The sequence below is a fragment of the Culex quinquefasciatus genome, chromosome 2 (genome assembly GCF_015732765.1).
Source record: "Culex quinquefasciatus strain JHB chromosome 2, VPISU_Cqui_1.0_pri_paternal, whole genome shotgun sequence".
NCBI classification, from domain to species: domain Eukaryota; kingdom Metazoa; phylum Arthropoda; class Insecta; order Diptera; family Culicidae; genus Culex; species Culex quinquefasciatus.
Genome location: NC_051862.1, coordinates 204,577,310 through 204,601,603, shown reverse-complemented (window position 1 = coordinate 204,601,603; position 24,294 = coordinate 204,577,310). Strand labels below are relative to the sequence as shown.

Genomic DNA, 24,294 nt, shown 5'->3' with positions numbered 1-24,294 from the left:
GTTCCGAATCTATATTCTGAGCTGAATTTTAATCAACTATTAGCTGCGGTCGGATTCCTATAGACATACTGTTTAGCACTGACGATATCTTTACTCCTCTACTAGAGAGTTGTTACTAATGTAACAACAATCTTAAAACAATTATCCATCGTTGTTATCAGACCATCTTGTCCTGTTTGACTGCTGATGAAGACGACTTCCGTCGGCTTTCATCATCCATCATTCAACTTGAACTTTGAGGTAAATAATCACCAAGTTCCACGAATGTACGCCACTGCTGCTGCCCTGGTCAAACTTTTATAATAGCTTTTCTCTAATTGTGTGTCCGGTCCGCATCTTTCGCGAAACTTTTAATGGCTTTTTAATGTCCCCTCCGAGCCAACCGTCCACGACCAGGTCCGACTTTGAAAACCACCAAATCTCTCTGTCTATACCGTTTTCCGATCGCAAGCAGCTGATATCGCAGCCCGAACAGCTGACTTTGGGCCGCGCCACGCCACGACTTTTGATTGGCCTTTTAATGAGTTTCGCGCGACACGCCAAATCGAATTGACCTGCAGGGAGTCGGCAATTTTCAGCACAGGAAAGCGGTAATAACGTGGAGCAGTTTGAACTTGATCTCCGGTTCCCCCGTGTTTGAACGACTCGGGCTACCTTGCGCGGGTCGTTGAAGATAGTGCGGCGGCCTCTTGGGGCTCTTAAATCATCAATTGACCGTGAATTTTCAGACGGGTTGACTTTTTAAAAGTTGAGGGTGATCCGTATGGAAATGGCAGATACTTGGCCGAATGTGCAAAATGCCATCACGTTGAACCGCCCACATCTTGAGATATTGTGGCGAGGTGTCGAAGGTCGGGGACCGGTGATCCGATTTCGGACAGTGTGACGCGTAGACGGGTTCAAAATTGGGCATGGAGAAGGATAATCGAAAACTAACTTAACAATTCTATGAGGCTGGTGCCATCCGAACTTCTTACCAAAAATATGGAGACAACTTTGTCCAACTAAGATTCGACCTGTCAGATCTTCAAACGTTTAGACTCGTTGAAAAGGTTGAGATTTACGTGAAAAAATATTGTTATGCAAAACATTTAAACTACTAATCGAAACTCCAAACAGTTTAAAACATGATCTATGGGAGCCTAAACCGAGTAAAATGCGATTAGTTTAACCCAAATTGGTTTATTCCTTGCTGAAAAATTGATCTACACAATTTTGGTTATACACACGGAGAAAAATTAGTTTCCAAATTCCAAGTATTCAAATTCCATGGTACTTTTTTGGAAATCGTACCATACATTTTGAACACTTTGTTTGTGGTTCCTAATTGCATAAACGCTTGTTTACGATTTTGAGAACTCATTTTTCTCCTTGTACAAACACACAGAAAATTCTCTAGTCCTGAAGGTGAGACTACTAAGTTTTTACAAATAATTCATTTTTCCAGCAGGAATACTGCTTGATCTCAGTTAGGAAGACAACAAATAACATTTCCATTGAAAATTCTTAGCCAAAGGGTCATTTGAACTTATTTTTTTAGTTTCGAAAAGAAATGAAAAATCTCTAGCTTTATATCATTTTATGCCTTCCTCACTGAGGAAAGGCTATAATCCTGCTCTAAAAATGAACTTTGTATTAAAACACGGCGTATTTTCTAGAACAACCTTATCAGGAAAAAATAGTCATCGCTACTTCCAAATGTGTCTTAGAGGAAATTTTCTCAGCTTTCTAATGCTTCTAAGAGCGAAATGTTTCATCGGGAATTTTCTGAGATATCTCTATTTTATTGTTTTTGGTTTTAAATTCCTTTATTATTTATTGGAAACTTTTAAATAACAGTCCAGGAAACTTGTCGAATGATGTGTTTCATGTGTCTTTTACTCATCAAAATGTGCAGAATAAGACAAGAAACAACTTTGTAGAAGGTTGCAAACCGCTAAACATTTTGCAAATCATGTTTTGTCTAAGTTTTTGAATGTATGGGATTTATTCAGAAATTAAAATCATAAAACAGTGTAAAAATATATTTTGTACAAGAATTATTTGATAATTACTTATTTTTTGTGTACAAATAACACGTGTCTACTCTGATTTAGCTTGTTCAACCGAAACTATGGCAGGTTTGTGATTGTTAATGGTATTATTGAATTTTAATGAATAAATTTGATATTTTCTTAAGCAAACATTAACCTGGAACATAAATACAAATATGATTTGAAATCGAAAATATACTACATATTACTGTAGCAAGCTTCAAAAGTCATATTTTCATCAGTCTAAAATAAAAATTAAATTTTATAAAATGTTTTCTGTTGAAAATGCACTTAAAAGTAGCACTTAAACTCGAGTCTTCCAATTCAGAATGCTGAAAACACCGTCACAAACATTTTTTTTTGTTTGAACAAAAATTAAATAATATTTTAACAAAAAAAAAACAAACAGAAACTTTCTTATCAAACTATTTGAAAAAAAAAAATCAAGAAATACATATATTTTTTTTATAGATGAGATTGAAGATGAGAGTCACATAAACTTCTAAAATATTGATAATCATTTAATTATTTAATACAAAAAAACTAAAAAAATCATTTCATACTAATGAAAAGTATTTCTCCTAAAGCTCGCCACAGTAATTTACAGTTTAATTTCTAGTATTAAACATGTTTTGTATCCATGCAACTGTTTAGTGTTTGATTAAGGAAATATTATATTTATTCATAAAAATCTTGTAATACCCTATCAATCTCAAACCTGTAGAAATTTCGGTTGTATCAGCTAATTCGAAGCTGGATCAGAGCAGACCGGTGTTATTTGTACACATCAATTTTGTAATAATCTATTTGTTCTTTTAAAAATAATATTTCAATACGATTTTATTATTTTAATATTTGAATAAATCCCACATATCCAAAAATTCGGTTAAAACTTAATTTTCAAAATGTTTAGCGGTTTGCAACCTTCTACAAAGTTGTTTCTTGTCTTATTCTGCACATTTTGATGAGTAAAAGACACATGAAACACATAATTTGACAAGTTTCCTGGACTGTTATTTAAAAGTGTCCAATTAATAATCAAGGATTTTAAAAGAAAAACTTAAAATAGAGATATCTCAGAAATTTCCCGATGAAACATTTCACTCTTAGAAGCATTGGAAAGCTGAGAAAATTTCCTATAAGACACATTTGAAAGTAGTGATGACTATTTTTTCTCCTTAAGGTTGCCCAGAAAACACGCCGTGAAAACGTCGTAGACCCACCTTCATATCGACTCAGAATCAAAAACTGATCAAATTTCTGTGTGTATGTGTGTGTGTACTAGGGTGCCCAGAATATGGGACTTTTTCTCAAAACCTCGCTCCACAAGCTGAATATTGTTCCTTGAGCTATTTTAGGACTCTGAGCCAAATATGAGCGAAATCGGCCAACATTTACCCATTGATACTCGAAGGTGAAGTTTGTATGGGAAAAATCAAAAAAATGTATGGAAAACCCAATTTTTTTTATTTTTTTTATGGTTTGGTCTGCAGGGTGCGCTACTCCCATCCAAATATTCTTAAAAGTGAGATTCTTATTGAAAATTTAATGCTCTACAACTTTGTAGAAAATATCAAAGCTGTAAAACTCGATCCGAAAAAGTTATTAGCGATTTAAAAAAGTCATTTTTGTATGAAAAACATTTTTTCACCCACTTTAGGCTCGGGTATCAATGGGTTAATCTAAACCAATTTCGCTCAAGATTTGCACAGATGCTTAAAAGAACCCAATAAGTTGTTTTTCGCTTGTGGAGCAGGGGGTCATTTTTTTTGGGCACCCTAGTGTGTACGTATGTATGTGACCAACAAACTAGCTCATGTTTCTCGGCACTGGCTGAACCGATTTTATCCGAACCTGTTGCATTCGACTTGGTTAAGGGTCCCATAGATCGAATTTTATACAGATTGAAGTTTCGATAAGTAGTTCAAAAGTTATGTATAAAAATGTGTTTTCACATATATCCGGATCTCACTTAAAAGTATGTAAACTATGTCCGGATCCACCATCCGACCCATCGTTGGTTAGGTTACCAAAAGACCTTTCCAACGAGTCCAAAACATTGATGATCTGGCAACCCTGTCTTGAGGTATGGCCACTTAAGTGATAATTAGGTTCTTTTTTATTCCGGATCAAAAAAATAGATGAAATTTTTGTACAAATCCGTCATATCAGCCATTGTTGGTAATAAGTGAGGAAGGCTCCAACTTCAAATCCAGTTTCCAACAATCAAACAAGATCCCGTCGTCCCAAATTTGGCCACTAACAAGTTTCAATTATCCAGTTTGGAGGAAGGTATCATGTACCGAGATCAGACCTTGGATTCCCTCGAATTCCCTGTCTCCACCTCCTACAAGCAATTAAAGTGTTATTCTGGAATACCCCTCAACCCAGCATCGTGCCTCGAACTCTTTGTTTGAACAGGCAATCTATCCAGTTTGCTTTACAGCTGACAGCACAGGACACTGCCAGGTTGCGACTAAATGTGCCACAGAGTCTCTTACCTTTGAGCACAACCGGTTTAGAGCGCAATCGCTTTAACAGTGATCTCGAACGAACGAAAGTGGCGTAATTGCCCGGTTCGGTAGTTAATCTTGGCAAAGGTTGAATATATTTTAATTGAAAAATGATGCTCCAACAGCAACAGACGTTGCGAATACCTTAAGGCACCCTTTTCACTTAGAATTTCAAATCCCGGCTTATTAACATGATTAGGCAGAATTTATCAGGAAAGATTAATTCGATTCACCGGCGGGGATTCGCGCCAGCGATGGAACCTGTTCCTTCGAATAGTGTCCAGATAAATTATAATCGTTTTGCAATTTCTGCCGTCACTCCTTCCACCTTTGGAAGCCTCCGGCGCAGTGAGTGCTGGTCGAAGTGATGCGTCTCTAGCCTAGAAATTGGTTTGTGCTATGATGATCTCACTGCTGGGAGTCGATGCGACGGGGCTAGTTAAGGGAAGAACCGTTTAACATTTATTTATGCTGATCAAAACCCGTCAGTTTGCCGGACATGTCCGATGGGCTCCGGCAGATGACATGGGGGGCGGATTAGTTGCTTGATTGCCGGGATGAGCTGGTTTGTCATTAAAATGCTTTGGGGGCATACTTCCCGGAAAATAGCTTAATCATCATTTTCTATTAAAAGATGTTTGGGTAATTCTCCCCCAACTCACACAGCAGTTGCCCCGACTCCTCTTCAATTTGCGTGAAACTTTGTCCTAAGGGGTAACTTTTGTCCCTGATCACGAATCCGAGGTCCGTTTTTTGATATCTCGTGACGGAGGGGTGGTACAACCCCTTTCATTTTTGAGCATGCGAAAAAGAGGTGTTTTTCAATAATTTGCAGCCTGAAACGGCGATGAGATAGAAATTTGGTGTCAAAGGGACTTTATGTAACATTAGACGCCCGATTTGATGGCGTACTCAGAATTCCGAAAAAACGTATTCTTCATCGAAAAAAACACTTTTTTTTTATCTCTGCCATTTTCCGTTACCTGACTGAATTTTTTTTTTTGGAACATGTCATTTTAAGGAAAAATAAATTTACTTCACGAATCTACATTGAACCAGAAGGGTAATTTTTTTATTCAGAACAAAATTTTTCATTTAATTTTTTTTTTGTTTTTTTTTCTAACTTTGCAGGGATATTTTTCAGAGTGTATCAATGTTCCACAAAATTGAAATGCAGAAAATTACAAAAAAAAAATGATATGTAAACAAAAGGGGTTTGCTTATAAACATCACGAGTTATCGCAATTCGTCCGTGTCTGTCGCGGGTGACCATGAACGGCCGTGATCACCGAAGACCAACTTTTTCAAAACTTTTTTTCGTAAAATCGCAATAACTCGTGATGTTCACAAGCAAACCCCTTATGTTTCTATATCATTTTTTTTTTGTTATTATCTGCGTTACAACTTTGTAGAACATTGTTACACTCTAAAAAATAACCATGCAAAGTTACAAAAAACAAAAAAAATTAAAATGAAAAATTTTGTTCTAAATGAAAAATATACCCTTCTGGGTCAATGTAGATTCGCAAAGTACATTAAATTTCCCATAAAATGACATGTTCCAAAAAAATTTTACAGTCGAGTAACGGAAAATTGCTGAGTTTTGTAAAACTTGTTAGGTGCTTTTTGATAAAAAAAATCGGGCGTCTAATTTTACATAAAAGTCCCTTTGACACCAAATTTCTATCTCATCACCGTTTTAGACTGCAAATTATTGAAAATAGTTTTTCTATTATTATTTTTTTTATTATCTTGATATTAAATTTGAGTTTACTAATCTGAATTGAAATGGAAGAAGATAGCGTTCTTTTATAACTGCCTAAATTATGTTTTAACTGAGTTTTCAATTTGTGGGATTTGTTCAGCAATTAAAATCATAATACCGTATATAAATAAAACAATTACTAGAATCAATAGATTATTACATAATTTTTGTGAAAATGTATCATGTGTCTGCTCTGATTTGGCTGATACAATAAAAAATTTTGCACTGTGAGATTGTTAAGGGTATTATTGCATTTTTCAGAATAAATATGATATTTCCTTAAACGAGCATGGACCAGGAACAAAGATACAAAACATGATTTAAAATCGAAAATGTACTACAAATTATTGTTGCATGCTTCAAAAGTCATATTTTCATGAGTATAAAGTGAATATATTTTTTAAACTGTTGAAAATGCATTTGAAAGTAACAATAAATAAAACAGATATGACTTCTATAACATTGCCAATTACTTAATCATTTCATACAAAAAAAAAAAAAACAAAAAAAAATTCATGCTCATGAAAAATATTTTCCCTGTAACTCTACACTGTAAATTGTAGAACAATTTCGAGTAAATAACATGTTTTAGTACCCATGCAACTGATTAATGATTGGTTAAGGAAAATATCGGTTGTATCAGCTAAATCCAACCTAAATCAGAACAGACGACTGATATTTGTACAGAAAAATTATGTAACAATCAATTAAATCATGTAGACACATATTTGAATACGGTTTTCTGATTTTTATTATGAATAAAAACTCGGTTGAAACTTAATTTTTAAAATGTTCAGCGACTTGCAACCTTTTACAAAGTTGTTTCTTGTTTTATTTTGCACATTTTGATGAGTAAATGACATATAAAATATATCATTTAAAAAGTTTCCTAAACTGTTTTTAAATTTTTTCCAATAAATGAGGAAGGAATTGATAACAAAAAATCTTAAAATAAAGATATCTCAAAAATTTCTCGATGAAGCATTTCGCTCTTAGAAGCATTGGAAAGCTGACAGAATTTCCTATAAGACACATTTGAAAGTAGCGATGACTATTTTTTCTCCTTAAGGTTGCCAAGCAAACACGCCGTGATTTGGTTATCAAATAAAATATATCTTGCTGAAATGATTAGTGTTAACGAAATTTTTGATAGAAAACTATAAATTACAATACTTTAGGTCAATGCTAGTATTTGCCATAGCTTAAGGATAACAAAATTAAAAATATCTAAAAATTAAAATAACCAGCCATGGTAAGATATTTAAATGAAAAAAGCATTTCAAAATGCATTTTACATTAGTTTAGTTGTTTTGCAATCATTAGTTTTCAAAAAATATAAGATTTGACGAAAACGAAAATTTTAGGGAAAACTAACTTTAACCCTTTAAGTACCACGTGGAAATTTAATATTCAAAAAATCATATCTTGGCTCAAACACAACCAATTTTCGATGTTTTGGGCTTGTTCGCTCAGGATTTTAATACGGAACACGATGCAATCGGAAAAATCCGGATTCCGGTTCCCTGGCCGGAGATATTCCGGATTTCCCAGGGCCAGATTGGGGCTACGCTAGCCTGGTCATTTTTCTGATTACAAAAACCATCCAAAAAAGATGAAAACGAGTGAAATACTATGGAATTTTATCATCTGCAATCAAACGAAGGCCATTTTATTGAACCAGAACCATGTTGGACAAGGGGAACCCGGTCAGTAACCTGGGACCGGTTCCAGGGTCCCGGCTATAATCCAAATATATGGCCAATACACTTTTCTTGTCCAAAGTGGGCATGCGACATGCTATGTTCATGAAATTGTGTAACAAGTTCAAAAAAACTAACCCATTGCCAATCGGACCGACTGTGGCCACCCGGAACCGGTTCCAGGGTTCCGGCCATAATCAGAATATACGGCCAATACACTTTTCTTGTCCAAAGTGGGCATACGACATGTCTATGTTCATGAAATTGTATCACAAGTTCAAAAAGACTAACCCATTGCCAATCGGACCGACTGTGGCCACCCGGAACCGGTTCCAGGGTCCCGGCCATAATCCGAATATATGGCCAATACACTTTTCTTGTCCAAAGTGGGCATGCGACGTGTCTATGTTCATGAAATTGTGTAACAAGTTCAAAAAGACTAACCCATTGCCAATCGGACCGACTGTGGCCACCTGGAACCGGTTCCAGGGTCCCGGCCATAATCCGAATATATGGCCAATAGACTTTTCTTGTCCAAAGTGGGCATGCGACATGTCAATGTTCATGAAATTGTATCACAAGTTCAAAAAGACTAACCCATTGCCAATCGGACCGACTGTGGCCACCAGGAACCGGTTCCAGGGTTCCGGCCATAATCCGAATATATGGCCAATACACTTTTCTCGTCCAAAGTGGGCATGCGACATGTCTATGTTCATGAAATTGTGTAACAAGTTCAAAAGACTAACCCATTGCCAATCGGACCGACTGTGGCCACCCGGAACCGGTTCCAGGGTCCCGGCCATAATCCGAATATATGGCCAATACACTTTTCTTGTCCAAAGTGGGCATACGACATGTCTATGTTCATGAAATTGTATCACAAGTTCAAAAAGACTAACCCATTGCCAATCGGACCGACTGTGGCCACCCGGAACCGGTTCCAGGGTCCCGGCCATAATCCGAATATATGGCCAATACACTTTTCTTGTCCAAAGTGGGCATGCGACATGCCTATGTTCATGAAATTGTATCACAAGTTCAAAAAGACTAACCCATTGCCAATCGGACCGACTGTGGCCACCCGGAACCGGTTCCAGGGTCCCGGCCATAATCCGAATATATGGCCAATACACTTTTCTTGTCCAAAGTGGGCATGCGACATGTCAATGTTCATGAAATTGTATCACAAGTTCAAAAAGACTAACCCATTGCCAATCGGACTGACTGTGGCCACCAGGAACCGGTTCCAGGGTTCCGGCCATAATCCGAATATATGGCCAATACACTTTTCTCGTCCAAAGTGGGCATGCGACATGTCTATGTTCATGAAATTGTGTAACAAGTTCAAAAAGACTAACCCATTGCCAATCGGACCGACTGTGGCCACCCGGAACCGGTTCCAGGGTCCCGGCCATAATCCGAATATATGGCCAATACACTTTTCTTGTCCAAAGTGGGCATGCGACATGCCTATGTTCATGAAATTGTATCACAAGTTCAAAAAGACTAACCCATTGCCAATCGGACCGACTGTGGCCACCCGGAACCGGTTCCAGGGTCCCGGCCATAATCCGAATATATGGCCAATACACTTTTCTTGTCCAAAGTGGGCATGCGACATGTCAATGTTCATGAAATTGTATCACAAGTTCAAAAAGACTAACCCATTGCCAATCGGACCGACTGTGGCCACCAGGAACCGGTTCCAGGGTCCCGGCCATAATCCGAATATATGGCCAATACACTTTTCTCGTCCAAAGTGGGCATGCGACATGTCTATGTTCATGAAATTGTGTAACAAGTTCAAAAAGACTAACCCATTGCCAATCGGACCGACTGTGGCCACCCGGAACCGGTTCCAGGGTCCCGGCCATAATCCGAATATATGGCCAATACACTTTTCTTGTCCAAAGTGGGCATACGACATGTCTATGTTCATGAAATTGTATCACAAGTTCAAAAAGACTAACCCATTGCCAATCGGACCGACTGTGGCCACCCGGAACCGGTTCCAGGGTTCCGGCCATAATCCGAATATATGGCCAATACACTTTTCTTGTCCAAAGTGGGCATGCGACATGTCTATGTTCATGAAATTGTATCACAAGTTCAAAAAGACTAACCCATTGCCAATCGAACCGACTGTGGCCACCCGGAACCGGTTCCAGGGTCCCGGCCATAATCCGAATATATGGCCAATACACTTTTCTTGTCCAAAGTGGGCATGCGACATGTCTATGTTCATGAAATTGTATCACAAGTTCAAAAAGACTAACCCATTGCCAATCGGACCGACTGTGGCCACCCGGAACCGGTTCCAGGGTCCCGGCCATAATCCGAATATATGGCCAATACACTTTTCTTGTCCAAAGTGGGCATGCGACATGTCTATGTTCATGAAATTGTATCACAAGTTCAAAAAGACTAACCCATTGCCAATCGGACCGACTGTGGCCACCCGGAACCGGTTCCAGGGTCCCGGCTATAATCCAAATATATGGCCAATACACTTTTCTTGTCCAAAGTGGGCATGCGACATGTCTATGTTCATGAAATTGTGTCACAAGTTCAAAAAGACTAACCCATTGCCAATCGGACCGACTGTGGCCACCCGGAACAGGTTCCAGGGTCCCGGCCATAATCCGAATATATGGCCAATAGACTTTTCTTGTCCAAAGTGGGCATGCGACATGCTATCTTCATGAAATTGTGTAACAAGTTCAAAAAGACTAACCCATTGCCAATCGGACCGACTGTGGCCACCCGGAACCGGTTCCAGGGTCCCGGCCATAATCCGAATATATGGCCAATACACTTTTCTTGTCCAAAGTGGGCATACGACATGTCTATGTTCATGAAATTGTATCACAAGTTCAAAAGACTAACCCATTGCCAATCGGACCGACTGTGGCCACCCGGAACCGGTTCCAGGGTTCCGGCCATAATCCGAATATATGGCCAATACACTTTTCTTGTCCAAAGTGGGCATACGACATGTCTATGTTCATGAAATTGTATCACAAGTTCAAAAAGACTAACCCATTGCCAATCGGACCGACTGTGGCCACCCGGAACCGGTTCCAGGGTCCCGGCCATAATCCGAATATATGGCCAATACACTTTTCTTGTCCAAAGTGGGCATACGACATGTCTATGTTCATGAAATTGTATCACAAGTTCAAAAAGACTAACCCATTGCCAATCGGACCGACTGTGGCCACCCGGAACCGGTTCCAGGGTTCCGGCCATAATCCGAATATATGGCCAATACACTTTTCTTGTCCAAAGTGGGCATGCGACATGTCTATGTTCATGAAATTGTATCACAAGTTCAAAAAGACTAACCCATTGCCAATCGAACCGACTGTGGCCACCCGGAACCGGTTCCAGGGTCCCGGCCATAATCCGAATATATGGCCAATACACTTTTCTTGTCCAAAGTGGGCATGCGACATGTCTATGTTCATGAAATTGTATCACAAGTTCAAAAAGACTAACCCATTGCCAATCGGACCGACTGTGGCCACCCGGAACCGGTTCCAGGGTCCCGGCCATAATCCGAATATATGGCCAATACACTTTTCTTGTCCAAAGTGGGCATGCGACATGTCTATGTTCATGAAATTGTATCACAAGTTCAAAAAGACTAACCCATTGCCAATCGGACCGACTGTGGCCACCCGGAACCGGTTCCAGGGTCCCGGCTATAATCCAAATATATGGCCAATACACTTTTCTTGTCCAAAGTGGGCATGCGACATGCCTATGTTCATGAAATTGTATCACAAGTTCAAAAAGACTAACCCATTGCCAATCGGACCGACTGTGGCCACCCGGAACCGGTTCCAGGGTCCCGGCCATAATCCGAATATATGGCCAATACACTTTTCTTGTCCAAAGTGGGCATGCGACATGTCAATGTTCATGAAATTGTATCACAAGTTCAAAAAGACTAACCCATTGCCAATCGGACCGACTGTGGCCACCAGGAACCGGTTCCAGGGTCCCGGCCATAATCCGAATATATGGCCAATACACTTTTCTCGTCCAAAGTGGGCATGCGACATGTCTATGTTCATGAAATTGTGTAACAAGTTCAAAAAGACTAACCCATTGCCAATCGGACCGACTGTGGCCACCCGGAACCGGTTCCAGGGTCCCGGCCATAATCCGAATATATGGCCAATACACTTTTCTTGTCCAAAGTGGGCATACGACATGTCTATGTTCATGAAATTGTATCACAAGTTCAAAAAGACTAACCCATTGCCAATCGGACCGACTGTGGCCACCCGGAACCGGTTCCAGGGTTCCGGCCATAATCCGAATATATGGCCAATACACTTTTCTTGTCCAAAGTGGGCATGCGACATGTCTATGTTCATGAAATTGTATCACAAGTTCAAAAAGACTAACCCATTGCCAATCGAACCGACTGTGGCCACCCGGAACCGGTTCCAGGGTCCCGGCCATAATCCGAATATATGGCCAATACACTTTTCTTGTCCAAAGTGGGCATGCGACATGTCTATGTTCATGAAATTGTATCACAAGTTCAAAAAGACTAACCCATTGCCAATCGGACCGACTGTGGCCACCCGGAACCGGTTCCAGGGTCCCGGCCATAATCCGAATATATGGCCAATAGACTTTTCTTGTCCAAAGTGGGCATGCGACATGCTATCTTCATGAAATTGTGTAACAAGTTCAAAAAAACTAACCCATTGCCAATCGGACCGACTGTGGCCACCCGGAACCGGTTCCAGGGTTCCGGCCATAATCCGAATATATGGCCAATACACTTTTCTTGTCCAAAGTGGGCATGCGACATGTCTATGTTCATGAAATTGTATCACAAGTTCAAAAAGACTAACCCATTGCCAATTGGACCGACTGTGGCCACCCGGAACCGGTTCCAGGGATTTATAGTTTTATAGTTTTATAATTTTATAATTTTATAATTTTATAATTTTATAATTTTATAATTTTATAATTTTATAATTTTATAATTTTATAATTTTATAATTTTATAATTTTATAATTTTATAATTTTATAATTTTATAATTTTATAATTTTATAATTTTATAATTTTATAATTTTATAATTTTATAATTTTATAATTTTATAATTTTATAATTTTATAATTTTATAATTTTATAATTTTATAATTTTATAATTTTATAATTTTATAATTTTATAATTTTATAATTTTATAATTTTATAATTTTATAATTTTATAATTTTATAATTTTATAATTTTATAATTTTATAATTTTATAATTTTATAATTTTATAATTTTATAATTTTATAATTTTATAATTTTATAATTTTATAATTTTATAATTTTATAATTTTATAATTTTATAATTTTATAATTTTATAATTTTATAATTTTATAATTTTATAATTTTATAATTTTATAATTTTATAATTTTATAATTTTATAATTTTATAATTTTATAATTTTATAATTTTATAATTTTATAATTTTATAATTTTATAATTTTATAATTTTATAATTTTATAATTTTATAATTTTATAATTTTATAATTTTATAATTTTATAATTTTATAATTTTATAATTTTATAATTTTATAATTTTATAATTTTATAATTTTATAATTTTATAATTTTATAATTTTATAATTTTATAATTTTATAATTTTATAATTTTATAATTTTATAATTTTATAATTTTATAATTTTATAATTTTATAATTTTATAATTTTATAATTTTATAATTTTATAATTTTATAATTTTATAATTTTATAATTTTATAATTTTATAATTTTATAATTTTATAATTTTATAATTTTATAATTTTATAATTTTATAATTTTATAATTTTATAATTTTATAATTTTATAATTTTATAATTTTATAATTTTATAATTTTATAATTTTATAATTTTATAATTTTATAATTTTATAATTTTATAATTTTATAATTTTATAATTTTATAATTTTATAATTTTATAATTTTATAATTTTATAATTTTATAATTTTATAATTTTATAATTTTATAATTTTATAATTTTATAATTTTATAATTTTATAATTTTATAATTTTATAATTTTATAATTTTATAATTTTATAATTTTATAATTTTATAATTTTATAATTTTATAATTTTATAATTTTATAATTTTATAATTTTATAATTTTATAAATTTAAAATTTTATAATTTTATAATTTTATAATTTTATAATTTTATAATTTTATAATTTTATAATTTTATAATTTTATAATTTTATAATTTTATAATTTTATAATTTTATAATTTTATAATTTTATAATTTTATAATTTTATAATTTTATAATTTTATAATTTTATAATTTTATAATTTTATAATTTTATAATTTTATAATTTTATAATTTTATAATTTTATAATTTTATAATTTTATAATTTTATAATTTTATAATTTTATAATTTTATAATTTTATAATTTTATAATTTTATAATTTTATAATTTTATAATTTTATAATTTTATAATTTTATAATTTTATAATTTTATAATTTTATAATTTTATAATTTTATAATTTTATAATTTTATAATTTTATAATTTTATAATTTTATAATTTTATAATTTTATAATTTTATAATTTTATAATTTTATAATTTTATAATTTTATAATTTTATAATTTTATAATTTTATAATTTTATAATTTTATAATTTTATAATTTTATAATTTTATAATTTTATAATTTTATAATTTTATAATTTTATAATTTTATAATTTTATAATTTTATAATTTTATAATTTTATAATTTTATAATTTTATAATTTTATAATTTTATAATTTTATAATTTTATAATTTTATAATTTTATAATTTTATAATTTTATAATTTTATAATTTTATAATTTTATAATTTTATAATTTTATAATTTTATAATTTTATAATTTTATAATTTTATAATTTTATAATTTTATAATTTTATAATTTTATAATTTTATAATTTTATAATTTTATAATTTTATAATTTTATAATTTTATAATTTTATAATTTTATAATTTTATAATTTTATAATTTTATAATTTTATAATTTTATAATTTTATAATTTTATAATTTTATAATTTTATAATTTTATAATTTTATAATTTTATAATTTTATAATTTTATAATTTTATAATTTTATAATTTTATAATTTTATAATTTTATAATTTTATAATTTTACAATTTTATAATTTTATAATTTTATAATTTTATAATTTTATAATTTTATAATTTTATAATTTTATAATTTTATAGTTTTATAATTTTATAATTTTATAATTTTATAATTTTATAATTTTATAATTTTATAATTTTATAAATTTAAAATTTTATAATTTTATAATTTTATAATTTTATAATTTTATAATTTTATAATTTTATAATTTTATAATTTTATAATTTTATAATTTTATAATTTTATTATTTTATAATTTTATAATTTTATAATTTTATTTATTGCTGAAAATTATAGCTAATTTGAACTTGTTTCAAAATTTCATGAACATTTTCAGAAAAAAACGATTCCAGGTGGCCACAGTCGGTCCGATTGGCAATGGGTTAGTCTTTCTGAACTCGTTACACAATTTCATGAACATAGACATGTCACATGCCTTCTTTGGACAAGATAAGTATATTGGCCATATATTCGGCTTTTGACCGGAACCCTGGAACCGGTTCCGGGTGGCCACAGTCGGTCCGATTGGCAATGGGTTAGTCTTTTTGAACTTGTTACACAATTTTATGAACATAGACATGTCACATGCCCACTTTGAACAAGAAAAGTGTATTGGCCATATATTCGGATTATGGCCGGGACCCTGGAACCGGTTCCGGGTGGCCACAGTCGGTCCGATTGGCAATGGGTTAGTTTTTTTGAACTTGTGATACAATTTCATGAACATAGACATGTCGCATGCCCACTTTGGACAAGAAAAGTGTATTGGCCATATATTCGGATTATGGCCGGGACCCTGGAACCGGTTCCGGGTGGCCACAGTCGGTCCGATTGGCAATGGGTTAGTCTTTTTGAACTTGTGATACAATTTCATGAACATAGACATGTCGCATGCCCACTTTGGACAAGAAAAGTGTATTGGCCATATATTCGGATTATGGCCGGGACCCTGGAACTGGTTCCGGGTGGCCACAGTCGGTCCAATTGGCAATGGGTTAGTCTTTTTGAACTTGTGATACAATTTCATGAACATAGACATGTCGCATGCCCACTTTGGACAAGAAAAGTGTATTGGCCATATATTCGGATTATGGCCGGGACCCTGGAACCGGTTCCGGGTGGCCACAGTCGGTCCGATTGGCAATGGGTTAGTCTTTTTGAGCTTGTTACACAATTTCATGAACATAGATATGTCGCATGCCCACTTTGGACAAGAAAAGTGTATTGGCCATATATTCGGATTATGGCCGGGACCCTGGAACCGGTTCCGGGTGGCCACAGTCGGTCCGATTGGCAATGGGTTAGTCTTTTTGAACTTGTTACACAATTTCATGAACATAGACATGTCGCATGCCCACTTTGGACAAGAAAAGTGTATTGGCCATATATTCGGATTATGGCCGGGACCCTGGAACCGGTTCCGGGTGGCCACAGTCGGTCCGATTGGCAATGGGTTAGTCTTTTTGAGCTTGTTACACAATTTCATGAACATAGATATGTCGCATGCCCACTTTGGACAAGAAAAGTGTATTGGCCATATATTCGGATTATGGCCGGGACCCTGGAACCGGTTCCGGGTGGCCACAGTCGGTCCGATTGGCAATGGGTTAGTCTTTTTGAACTTGTGATACAATTTCATGAACATTGACATGTCGCATGCCCACTTTGGACAAGAAAAGTGTATTGGCCATATATTCGGATTATGGCCGGGACCCTGGAACTGGTTCCGGGTGGCCACAGTCGGTCCAATTGGCAATGGGTTAGTCTTTTTGAACTTGTGATACAATTTCATGGAAAAAGACATGTCGCATGCCCACTTTGGACAAGAAAAGTGTATTGGCCATATATTCGGATTATGGCCGGGACCCTGGAACCGGTTCCGGGTGGCCACAGTCGGTCCGATTGGCAATGGGTTAGTCTTTTTGAACTTGTTACACAATTTCATGAACATAGACATGTCGCATGCCCACTTTGGACAAGAAAAGTGTATTGGCCATATATTCGGATTATGGCCGGGACCCTGGAACCGGTTCCGGGTGGCCACAGTCGGTCCGATTGGCAATGGGTTAGTCTTTTTGAACTTGTGATACAATTTCATGAACATAGACATGTCGCATGCCCACTTTGGACAAGAAAAGTGTATTGGCCATATATTCGGATTATGGCCGGGACCCTGGAACCGGTTCCGGGTGGCCACAGCCGGTCCGATTGGCAATGGGTTAGTCTTTTTGAACTTGTGACACAATTTCATGAACATAGACATGTCGCATGCCCACTTTGGACAAGAAAAGTGTATTGGCCATATATTTGGATTATAGCCGGGACCCTGGAACCGGTCCCAGGTTACTGACCGGGTTCCCCTTGTCCAACATGGTTCTGGTTCAATAAAATGGCCTTCGTTTGATTGCAGATGATAAAATTCCATAGTATTTCACTCGTTTTCATCTTTTTTGGGTGGTTTTTGTAATCAGAAAAATGACCAGGCTAGCGTAGCCCCAATCTGGCCCTGGGAAATCCGGAATATCTCCGGCCAGGGAACCGGAATCCGGATTTTTCCGATTGCATCGTGTTCCTTATTAAAATCCTGAGCGAACAAGCCCAAAACATCGAAAATTGGTTGTGTTTGAGCCAAGATATGATTTTTTGAATATTAAATTTCCACGTGGTACTTAAAGGGTTAAGCGGTGCTGTCCATCGAAAATTCACAAAAATTCTGAAGATTTTTGAATTAACTCAATCATGTTAAAAAGTATTCTTAATGCAGTTGAATGTATTTTCAATTAATAACGGCTTATTGACCTTGAATTTCCGCTGAAATTCAGATTTATTTTGAAAACAAATTTTTTGTCCCCTAATTTTTTGGCTCACCCCACCCCTCCTTCAAGGGTGGGGCAAAAAAACTATTAAAAATATTTGCAACAGCCTAATTACAATTCAGATAAATTTTATGCATGTATTTAAAGCAATTTTCAGAAAAAAACAACAACAAATTTGAAATAGAAGCAACAACTAATCGAAGCCCCAGATTTAACCTCAACCTTCATGCTTCTTGGCATCGCGATACCTCGCAAAAAAAAACTAAACAGCAATCTCATATGACCTCCTAAACTCCGCACTTCTGTGCCGGGTACACACGCCAAAAAGTAACTCCAAATTGCTCGTGCAAACAAAGCTTGCAGATCTGCAGATCTCGTTACCTTCTACAAACTCCTACCACCAAATCGTTTGCCCACGTTCGACGCCCGTCTCTTCCCGGTTCAACTCGACCACCTGCATTCCATTTGGTCTCCACTCAACAAGACTTCATACCTAGGTGCTAACTACAACTACAGTTTCGATCACCTCAAACCTTCAATCAGCCAATTCCAGAGACCTGTTAAACGCACATGTGAGCTGAAAGGTAGCCGGCGGCGGTGGACAACTTTCCAACGAATGTCCCCATTTCTTGGAGCAATTGCTGCTGTTCAAACACTCTTCTTGGATTGTTGAATCGTTGCGTAGTGTTGCGTTGGTGTTCTTGAGGGTGTCCGAGCACTTTCATAAAGCACTAAACCGCTTCCAAATGGGTAACTCAAAAAGGCACTTGATTCGATAATTTCGTCAAACAAACCTCCAAAATCCGAAAAGCACAAAAAAAAAGCCGCACGTGGACGCACTTCACCGCGGGATGCCACACTTGACACAAAATCTTAGACAAAACCAATTTCTTCGTACGCGAATCCGTAAGCTATTCGCCGTTTAGACCGATCGAGAACCGAGATTCTGGTGGAAGCTTTCCGACTGCTGCTGCTGCTGCCGTGTTTCAGCACCTGCTAGCGCGCGAAGCTCGAAAGTGCAACTGAAGGCTGAAACCGTACCGATCGGCAACTTAACACGTTCAATGTCCAAGTCCGCGCGCATAAACACTGTGGAGCTCGCGAGCGAGCGCACGCGAGAAGCCAAGACAAAGCACCCCTCGAGCAGCAGTCGGCGGTGGTGATCATGGACCGAGGGGTGGCTCAAGTGTGTGTGGTTGGACGCGCGTCTTCAGAACTCGGGGTGTTTGATTAGGAAAAGGTGCTTGAGCAGGGTGCACAACTGATGCGTTTGGAGGCACTTGAGAGAGTTGGATTTGCTAATTGAACAATTGTTTGAGGGGATCAACCAATGACAGTATTGACAAGTGGAAATAATGACAAGATTAATTGCAAAATGTAAACTTAAAAAACTGAAAAACCGTTCATTAGTAAGAAATTGTAATTTAAAAATTATTTGTATGTTGAAAGTCTTTTGCCATGATTTATTTAATTCTTAAATTCAAGTTCACCTTCATGTAATACTTCGGCAATTTTCTGACAAATCAGATAAAATCAGAATTTGTGCGGTTTGCTCCTTTTTATTTAAACATTAGAAAAGTCATGAATTTCAATTATCTGCAGTTTATCGGAGAAAAGATAAAAATTGGTCAAAAGGATTTTAGTGTCAAACAGAGACTGCCAAATAAATGATTAAGTCAGACATTCGGAAAAAAAATCGTCAGGCCGTTTCAAATATTCTCCAAAGTTTATGTCACACCTTTGAAATTCAGCAAAAAAATCGAAGGGCAAAAAAACATATTATTTCTTAAAATTTAAAAATTTACTAGATTAATGAGTCCAATCATTCCCACAATTTAAAATATTTAGTTTTTTTTTAAATAAAATTTCAGTGTAAAGTTCTTCAAAAAGTTTCCTTTGGTAAAAAAAAATTGTCATTAATTGCATATTCAGGAAGCTTTGATCAGAAACATAAACTAAAAAATATATTTCCAACGGCCTTACTCATCTGTAAAAATTAATTTGACATGTAATTTTGTGAAACAAAATGTTTTCATTAAATTTGATGGTTGGTCAGAGAAACAGGAATATAAAAATGTAAAATCTGTGTCCTACAATAGAATTTCTGATCGCAACAATAAATTTCATTATTAAATATTTTTTATTAATAATTTTATTTCGAAATAAATGAAGTAAAAGTAAGCAGGCTTGCTTTAACTATCAAAATGGAAATTCCAATTTTATATCAAAAGAACTTTTTGAAATGTTCTATGGATTGTACCAGAAAAAAGGACGACACACGAAAGTACGTTTCAAAATTAATTGTAACAATGATTTCCAGTTCTATTGAAAAAAATCTCGTGAATCAAGATGTGCTTGAAAACTAGACTCATAGGAATTATACTTACGGTGATTTGTTAAGTTTTACCAGCTACATATTTTGCGAATATCGCTTTTTTATCTATTAATGACACATTCTCCAGTGACAGAAACGACACGTCCTGCATTTTAATTATTTGTTCGTTGTTTTATCGCAGCTAAATAAACATTTAGAAAAGTTTTAAATAGCTGAAAAATGAGTTATTAATTTGTATAAAACTAAAAAGACTATTTCTCACTCCGTTACAACGTCAAGGAGTGATCAATGTGACAAATGAAAAGTTCGACTTTAAAATAGTGTAAAATACAGTTTTCGAATCTGAATCTGAAATAATATTTAAGTTTGGGACATGTTTTAGTATCATACACCCAAAATTAAAGAACGAGGAGATAGTACTCACGAAAAGAAACGTGAGTAAAGTGCTATTTTGCGAGAGTATAGTCCTCTCGCGTGCTCATTCGTTCATTGAAACAGTTCATCCTATTGAGTGGCTTATATGGACAAATGACCGACACATAGCCACCCATAGTGGCCCATACGGCAAAGGCACGGTTCAATATGCCGAAGGTCTTTAGTTCGAGTCTCGGTACCGGTACTTTTTTTTTTGATGGATGAACTTTTTTTGAAGATGAACCCATGAGTAAAGTACTCTCGGTAATTTCGGGATTTATCCTCTCAGTCCGCATACAGTACCATTCTACTAACGAATCGTCTCGTATGCCGATGTCTAGTTCTGGATGTACGAGACATACAGTTGAACCTCGCATAGTTCGCAGGCGCTACGCTTTGTATTCTTCCAATTACAGAGAAACCCGGTGCGTTACGTTTTTCTTCGTTTCTACGTTTTTTATGCAATCTTATAAAAGCAAATTGTAGGTTTTGTTTGGATCTACAAAACGCTTTAGGAAGCTTGCAAAAAAAAATGTATGGTTTTAGAGAAATCGACGAAATATAAAGCGTAACGCCACCGCGTTAATAGAGATTTCTCTGTACTCTAAAATTACAATGTACAGTGAAAACTCTTTTTACGCGGTGGCGTTACGCGTTTTATTTTGACGATTTTTCTGGAACAACGAAACATTTTTGCAATCTTTTAAAGCAGTTTTTAGATTTTGTTCAGATCTACAAAACTTTTTTTGAAGCATGCGAAAATATTGTGTGGTTTAAGTGTTGTTTAAGAGCGTTACGATTTGTATTTTGTCGTTGTTTCAAACACAGCATAATATTTTTGCAATCGTTTTGAAGCAAATTGTTCGTCTTGTTCCAATCTACAATTTGCTTCAAAAAGGTTGCAAAAATATTGTGTCGTTTTAGAGTAATCGATGAAACACAAAGCGTAACGCCTGTGCACTACGTGAGGTTTAACTGTATTTCGAAAAAGTGAAAAATTTCGTGATGTTTAACCCCGGAATGTGTCTAATGTTTACATTTTTTTCTTTTTAGGTAGTATGGGACCATCCATAAACCACGTGGACACTTTAGGGGGGAGGGGGGTATGGCGATTGTCCACGCTCCATACAAAAAAGATTTTTTTTGTATGGGCAATTGTCCACGAGGGGGGGGGTTCGAGATCACCAAAAAAGTGTCCACGTGGTTTATGGATGGTCCCTATCTAAGACAGTAGAAACCTGGGTGATGAATAGAGAGAATGCGTAACGTTATTTTCGAATGATCCCACTTTGTTTACATCTGCAAAGTAGCAGACTGTTCAAGCACAAGCATGACTTCTTCTTATTGGTAAATCAGCTGTTTTAAAATCAGTAGTGTGTGTATTATTTTGTCTAGTTTTTGACATTTTTTGATGGAAAATTGTGTGTGTTTTCATATTTCGATCGGTTATAAGAGGTTTTTTTTACGGGTGACGAAGAATTGCGGCAAGAGTATCATTCTGCGATGTCGCAGATAAATTCCCTGGCTGATTCTGGAATCCTGCAGCACTTTCTGTCTAGCAAAAAAAACATCGCAAATTCTAGCGAAGCTGACCCAACAAGCAGCGAAGATTTTCACTAAACCAGTAGGTTTTCAAACGGAATCAAACAATAAAGACAGCTTCTGGATGGATACAACCGCATCGGCTCCACAAACAACTTCCATTTATAATTATAACAAAATGACGATCTCGCCTTCAACTTTCTTAAGTTTTATTAAATTTAACTCCAGGTCCTCGAAAGCCAAACATTTTTCATTATTGCAAAAATAAAAACATTTTTTAATGATCGATAACAATACTTTCTACTTTTGGCGAACAGTAAATTGGTTCCACTTTGACAGTTCGAAATTGAGGCCGTTTTGCGAACCACTTTTCAGCACCCAGGTAGAAACCTTCCCAACTTGTTTAAGCGATTTTATAGGTTCGTTAAAGTTTATTTCTAAAAAAAATATAAATTTTAACAAAATCGAATATTTGAGACCTTGTATGAAAAATTAGGATGTTGCTACCCAAAAATGACCTGTAAATTGAAATTTAACGATCGGGTACAATTTATTAAAAATGATCACGGGATAAAATACTGCTGAAAAAACAAGATGAAAAAAAGAAGATTTGGAAAAAATGTTTTTTGGAAAATAGCTGGAATATCTTTAAGAAACATTGTACGTCCCATTCCGATATGTCTAAATTTCTAGCAAAAACCTAGATCCACAAGATTCATTCAACAGACATTAAAAAATGAATTTTCCCTAAAAAATTAGACTTGACAGAATTGTTGAGTTGGCATGGAAAATTTAATCGATTCGTCGCTGATGCAAATGACCCAGAATTGCATTCAATATTTACTAAAATTTAGAATGTTCAGAAAAAAATAGGTCAGTGTTATCAAAAATAAATAAAATTAAATGGTTCAAAACAAATTTGAATTCTATTCTTTTTAAACCACTTTAAAATGCTTAAAATTTAAATGCATTTTAAAAGCCCATTGATATCAATCGAAACAATACTTAAGCAAATTTTACGATCCTATTCGTCAAGTTCAACTGCCCTCTCACTTATTTCACACCCCTCGACCATTAGCCGGCAGCTTTGGGGGTGCCTTCACCGAACACAACAACTACCGATCCACCGCTAAGCTGCGCCTCACGCCTCACGTCACAGTTGCTCTTGTCCAAGACGAGTTTTCTGTTCAGCGGTTCGCCGCTTGCTTCCGAGCTACAGCAACAACTCCCAACACTCTCATCAACACCCCAGTTGCGTTGGTTTAAGTCACTCACAGCTCACTACTCACTGTTGTTTAGCGCACAGTACGCAGCCAGTTTGCACTCACGACGATTTGCACGTTTTCGTAGCAGACCTCGACGGAATTAGATACACGCTCAGAGAGGCACAGTTTTGAACTGATCAACAACGAACACCTAGACGACCTTCCTGCGACGAGTTCTCACGGGGTACTGATTCGCGCCGAACGGTGGCCACAATGTTTTATGACCTATGTGTGTGCGCAGCGCGAACGGGGAGGTCTCTCACCCACCGACCAACCAAGATCTTCGGAAGTCGCTTCTACTCGCTTCTTCTGTTGGTGACCCCAAACGAACGGCGTGGTCACGTAGTACCCTTGCTTGATGTGCTACACTCAATGGCTCAAAATTAGAATGACCAGTAAGATTCTTTAAAAAAAACTAAAAACTAAAAACTAAAAACTAAAAACTAAAAACTAAAAACTAAAAACTAAAAACTAAAAACTAAAAACTAAAAACTAAAAACTAAAAACTAAAAACTAAAAACTAAAAACTAAAAACTAAAAACTAAAAACTAAAACTAAAAACTAAAAACTAAAAACTAAAAACTAAAAACTAAAAACTAAAAACTAAAAACTAAAAACTAAAAACTAAAAACTAAAAACTAAAAACTAAAAACTAAAAACTAAAAACTAAAAACTAAAAACTAAAAACTAAAAACTAAAAACTAAAAACTAAAAA

At 35.1% G+C, this 24,294-nt stretch overlaps 1 protein-coding gene across 6 annotated transcripts in view; it reads right to left on the bottom strand.

Moving 5' to 3' along the window:
- Nucleotides 1-23,779, bottom strand: part of LOC6034358 (cell wall protein DAN4) — a 77,503-nt gene extending 53,724 nt beyond the window's left edge. For 3 of the 6 annotated variants that reach the window (XM_038253952.1, XM_038253951.1, XM_038253955.1), the window contains exon 1: nucleotides 23,604-23,779. The gene's annotated coding sequence lies outside the window, so the exon portion shown is untranslated. Of the gene's footprint in view, nucleotides 1-23,589 lie in introns of all 6 variants that reach the window. The other 3 variants (XM_038253953.1, XM_038253954.1, XM_038253956.1) reach the window with 3 other exon arrangements.
- Between the last annotated feature and the right edge of the window lie 515 nt (nucleotides 23,780-24,294).